We start from the raw sequence: 6,321 nt of genomic DNA on the forward strand, positions 1-6,321 counted from the left end.
GACCTGCTTAATGCATAATGCCTTAACATGCTAGAAAAAAAAATAGATCCATACTAATGTCTATTATTATGTATTTTTCTGAACACTAGGAGCAAAGAAAAAGTTCCACTCATTTTCAAAGAGAATGTACATAGAAGGGTCAAGTATCAGAAAGGCTTTGGAGTTCTTAAAAACAGCTCTGGAATGTAGAACACACTGAAGAAATGACTTTAAAATCCTGAAATTTCTAATCTAAAATTCTATACCCTGCCAAACTACTAATCAACTCTGAGGGCAACTAAGCCTTTGAAATTGAGTTATATGATCATGCATATATTAGTGTGAACATAATTGTGATTTCAGACAGTGAATTTTGAATCATTATAACTAGGCTCAAGGACATCTTTATTAATCAAAATAGGAGCCATTACAATCAACACATTTTTGCTAACAAGAAATAAGTTTGTTTATTCCTGTAGCATAAAAATCCATGCCTTGGGATTTGATGAACATGTGGCAAGCATTTTCTGCCTCTTGCTGATTGTGGAAGCATTTTCCCTGCAAAAAGTTGTCAAGATCCTTGAAGAAAGTGGTTGGTGAGAGGTCATGAATATGGCAGATAAGGCAAAACTCTGTAGCCCAATTTGTTCAACTTTTGAAGCACTGGTCATGTGACATGCGGTTGGGTGAAGTGGGCCCTTTCTGTTGACCGATGCTGGCTTGAGGCATTGCAGTTTTCAGTGCATCCCATTAATTTGCTAAGCACACTTCTTGGATGTAAAGTTTCCCCATGATTCAGAAAGCTGTAGTGGATCAGATGAGCAGCAGACTACCAAACAGTGACCATGACTTTTTTTTTGGTGCAAGTTTGGCTCTGGGAAGTGCTTTGGAGCTTCTCGGTCAGCCACTGAGCTGGTTGGACCGAGTTGTCTCCGGTTGTCATATTAATCCACTTTTCATCACACATCACAACCTGATCGAGAAATGGTTCATCGTTGTTGCATAGAATAAGACGACACTTCAAAGTGACTATTTTTTTTTTTTTTGAAGCCAGCTCATGAAGCACCCACTTATTGAGCTTTTTCACCTTTCCAACTTGCTTTAAATGCCAAGTAACTATAGAATGATCGACACTGAGTTCTTTGGCAACTTCTTGTATAGTTGGGAGAGGATCAGCTCAGTGATGGCTCTCAGTTGGTCATTGTCAACTTCCGACGGCTGGCCACTACACTCCTCAATTTCAAAGCTCTCATCTCCTTTGCAAAACTTCTTTAACCGCCACTACACTGTTGTTCATTAGCAATTCCTAGACCAAATGCGTTGTTGTGTTGCGAGTTGTCTCTGCTGCTTTACGACCCATTCTCAACTCAAGTAAGAAAATCCCTTGAATTTGCTTTTTGTCTAACATCATTTCCCTAGTCTAAGATAAATATAAAATAAACAGCAAGTAATATCATTAGCAAAAAAAATGAAGCAAGAAATGTGCACTAAAATGATATATAACATAATCACATTTATTTTAAAATGTATTACAATATCAAAACAGCAAAGTTCAACAATGCAAAACCTCAATTACTTTTGCACCAAATATATAAAATCACTGACCAAAGGAAAAAAATAAGACTATGAAATCTAATGGAAGGAAAGTAAAATTAATACTATATATTATGTGGCTCAGCAGGAAATGTTGTTTACCTAGTTATGACTGTAAATCTTGAATGTGGATCTAACTGAACATCATGTAACTATCTTGGGAGAGAGAGTACAGGGAACAAATATATTGGTAGGGGAATAGAGATGCAGGCAGTATGAGAATGGTTTTAAACAAAAACATAATCTAACTGTTCATCTGGAGGGAGATGACATGAAATAAAATCTACATGATATAGCAATAAAACTATGTTATTTAGAACTATCCAGGTAAATTTTGGGCTTCCCAGCTGGGTGCTAGTGGTAAATAACTCGCTTGCAAATTCAAGAGACATAAGAGAGGCAGATTCAATCCCTGGTTGGGAAAGATGCCCTGGAAGAGGGCATGGCAACCCACACCAATATTCTTGCCTGGAGAATCACATGGACAGAGGAGCCTAGAGGGCTACAATCCAAAGGGTCACAAAGAGTCAGACATGATTGAAGCAATTTAGCACGCATGATCTAGCACACAGCATAGGTAAATTTTAAATAATGAAAATAAAAGGTTGCTTCTGGGAATTAGAAAACAGAGGAGCTGTAAGGGAGAGGGAAATGTTGCTTTAAAGATTACTTAATTCTTAACTATTTTGCGTGCATATCTTGGATAAAAATTTTAAGTATAAAGAAATTAAGAATGGAAAAGAAAACATCTAGCTAGCCAGCTTAAGATCCCTCATAGGAATAATTTTGATGTTATCCTCTTCTCTGATGAAAAGCAAGAGGAAGGCAGTTGGCTTTTACAAATAGGAGATCATTTTGAATAAATGATGTCGATGGTACTCTAAAATGAAGTGAAGAATGGAAGTATAGATGCATTGCAATTGTCTGCATCTGTGTGTGGAGAAGGAGGGCAATAGCTCTAGGGACACAGATGTCTAACTACACATATAATAGCCCTCTAAATAGTTCCTGATGAAATAGACTAAAAAGGTAGACAAAAAGTGAGGTAACTTTTAGTCATATGCAGGGTTCCTAGAAACATTGTTCAATATTAATTTTCTAATGTACACTGCCACATATTTCTTTGATATTTAGATCAAATTGTGTTGAATCCAGTGAAATGTCAAACAAACTTGTGAGTCCATTATTTTGTTTGGTCACATATAAAAGACAATATTTAAGAAGAAAAAACTTTGTTTACAAGTTTTGTGATATTATGATTTTCCTTTAAAATCAAGTAATTTGTAAAAAAAGATTTATAGATATTTATAAGAGCTTCATACTAAAGACAGTTCTTGGCTTTTAGGCATATCTTTCAAAACTTTAATGATTACATATATCTTAAAATGAAGAATATATATATGACATACTCAATTCTCAATAAGAAAGTAGAAAATATTTCATTTTTAGAAACTATATATATGACTTTATGCATATAATCATTTTGCTATATGATTTCTTATATATAATTATTTTAAGAAGTTATCAAACACCATTCATCTTTACCATTTAAAAAGCATGATTATTTTGCATCAGTTGATATTCTGCATGCTGCTGTTGCTAAGCCGCTTCAGTCGTGTCCGACTCTGTGCGACCCCATAGACGGCAGCCCACCAGGCTCCTCCATCCCTGGGATTCTCCAGGCAAGAACACTGGAGTGGGTTGCCATTTCCTTCTCCAATGCAAGAAAGTGAAAAGTGAAAGTGAATTCACTCAGTCGTGTCGGACTCTTCACGACCCCATGGACTGCAGCCTACCAGGCTCCTCTGCCCATGGGGTTTTCCAGACAAGAGTACTGGAGTGGGTTGCCATTTCCTTCTCCAGATATTCTGCATACTCTAGCCTAAAAAGATCCAAGAGGAAAATACAGAAAGTATTTTTATATTTTGGCAATTTTTTTATCATAGCTATATTTTGGTGACATGATTTATTTATTAATAAGATATTAAAATTTTTAATCAAAATTTAAATAGAGTTTATTTGAAATTTAGAGAATTTCAAAGTAATTTGTCTATATTATATATATATGTGTGTATAGACTCTGATTAGAATTATCTTTTGACATTAGTTAGTTCATTATTAGCTTGTGTCCAAATAGGAAATTGAAGAACAGAATGGTTTGGTGGTTCCCTAATCTAATATGACACAGCTGATTGGTGAAAAAGAGCAATGATAAAGCACTGGTGTCCTGATCCTCAATCTCATTCTACTTCTATGACACCAGTGGTAATGGAAATCCAGTTTTGACAATTATGAATATAACTGAAAAATTTTAAAGAGTATGATCGAGTTATGATGAAAGTGGAAAGGAAAAATAAGACTTACAAATTATTCAGTCAGAGTTAGGAGAGAAAATCTTCATCGAGGAAATGGGAAATTTTAGTAAAACTTTGTAAAGTTTGGATCAGATTTCTTATGTATATATTGGATTCTAAACAGAGTAATTAGAGTTCTAAATAGAGCTATGAAAATAGCCCTCCTCACTCTTCAGTCTGTGTTGCATAGAAGGACAGAACTCTAAAAGAAAGCCACAACCCTAGTGGTCAAAGAATTTAGAGACCCAGTTTGGGATTGCCCAAACAACTGAAAATCTAGGGGTAAATCTCCAAAAGGAAGGAGCTTCTGGGTAAGAAGACACAAAATCTGTATGTAAGCTCCCCTCAAAATGTTGGGTTTTGCCTCAGCTGTGAATGTGCCATTGAGAATCTAAGGAGCCTAGCTGAAAGTAACATCTGAGGAAGACTCCAAGAACTAAGATTTTACCTGCCACAGGTAAGACACACTTTGGAGTTGAAATCCAGTTATTAGGTTGACCAAAAAGTTCATTCAGGTTTTTCTGTAAGGTGTTATGAAAAGACTCAAATTTTTTGGCCAACCCAATAGAAGGGTTTGGCAAACACCTTGGACTTTTCATAAAGTTAGGAATAAAAGCTACATCACCAAAACTAAATCATAGAGCTGCCCTAACAAAATAAAAACCCAGCCTCTCCAGACTGAAGGTGAACTGTCTGTAATTTTAGCTACTTGCTGGAACAAAACTCAGCACTTTTCAGAGGAAGATCCAGAGATTTTGCAGTGTATTATCCATAGCATAGCAATAAAAAATTACTAGAAATGGGAAAATGTGACTTATATACAATAGAAAGAGACCAACAGAGGACATAGGTGTTAGATTTGGCAGAAAAAGACTTTAAAATAACTTTAATACATGTATTTAAAAGTCTATAAGAAAAGATGGATATAACATATAAAGAAATGAGTAATTGGGAATAAATAATGGAAAAGCAAAATGAAACTGCCTTTATTCACAGACAATGTGATTCTAGATTATTGTCCAAAAAAACTATTAGGGCCAATAAGTGAATTCAACAAAGTTGGAGGATATAAAGTCAGTATTTCTATAATGTTTCAACAGAAAATTGGAAAATAACAATTAAAAATAAATATTTTTATAACAGTGTCAAAAAAAACATTAAATCCCTAAGAATAAATTTAAGGAAAGGTATAAAATATCTCTACTTTGAAAATCACAGAACTACAGAAAGAAATTAAGCAGCTCATTTAGAGTTGCTTAATGAGTAAGATACATTATAAACATTATTGCAAGACAATATTATCAAAATGCCATTTCAGCCCAAATTGTTTTATAGAATCAGTGCGCTCACAATTCAAAATGCTTTGTTGTTATTTTTGTTGTTGGAAATTGATACTGTCACATGAACTATTTTGTGAATATACAAAGGACTGGAATGGTCAAAAAATCTCAAAAGAGAAAATGATACAGAAGACTTAGATTAACTGATTTTAAGACTTAGTATAGTGAAAGTGAAGTTGCTCAGTCATGTCTGACTCTTTGCGACCCCATGGGCTGTAGCCTACCAGGCTTCTCTCTCCATGGGATTTTTCAGGCAAGAATACTGGAGTGGGTTGCCATTTCCTTCTCCAAGAGATCTTCCCAACCCAGGGACTGAACCCGGGTCTCCCACATTGTAGGCAGATGTTTTACCTTCTGAGCCACCAGGGAAGTCCTTAAAATACCTTAGTATAAAGCTACAGTATTTAAGACAGTGCATTATTGGCATAAGAAAAGACAAATAGACAGATTGAACAAAATAGAAAATATGAAATAGACACCACATATCCTCAGCTAATTGACAGAAATGCCAGAAATTCAATGGGAAAAAGAAAATATTTTCAACAAATGTTGCTAGAATAACCGGATAGCTATGTATCCTGACATGTACATCACAACATATTTAAAAATTAACCTAAGTTGCATTGAAAACCTAAAAATTAAAGCCAAAACTATAAAATCCCTAGAAGGAAGCATAAAGAATATCTTTGCAATCATGCAGTAGGCAAAGATTTTTTTGGTGTATAAAAATCAGTAATCATTAAAGAAAAATATGATATATTGGAATTTATCAAAATTAGAAACATGTTCATCAAAAGACACCTTTACGCAAAATGAAAAAGTCACAAACTTGCTGCTGAGGCCTAGTAGAATTATATTATATACCTTATATATATGAAAATGTGATTTTAACCCAGATCTCTTGATTTTGAATCCTTGCAGAACAAAATATAAATATGATAAATCTTGACATTGCAGAAATACAGCAGTTGAGACTTTAAAAATGGGCAGAACAGGTAGAAGTTTGAATAATAATGTTAGTGTCTTTAACACAAAAAGTGAAAGAGAGTGGTAGT

This window comes from Oryx dammah, unplaced genomic scaffold (genome assembly GCF_014754425.2).
Source record: "Oryx dammah isolate SB20612 unplaced genomic scaffold, SCBI_Odam_1.1 HiC_scaffold_19, whole genome shotgun sequence".
Classification (NCBI taxonomy): Eukaryota; Metazoa; Chordata; class Mammalia; order Artiodactyla; family Bovidae; genus Oryx; species Oryx dammah.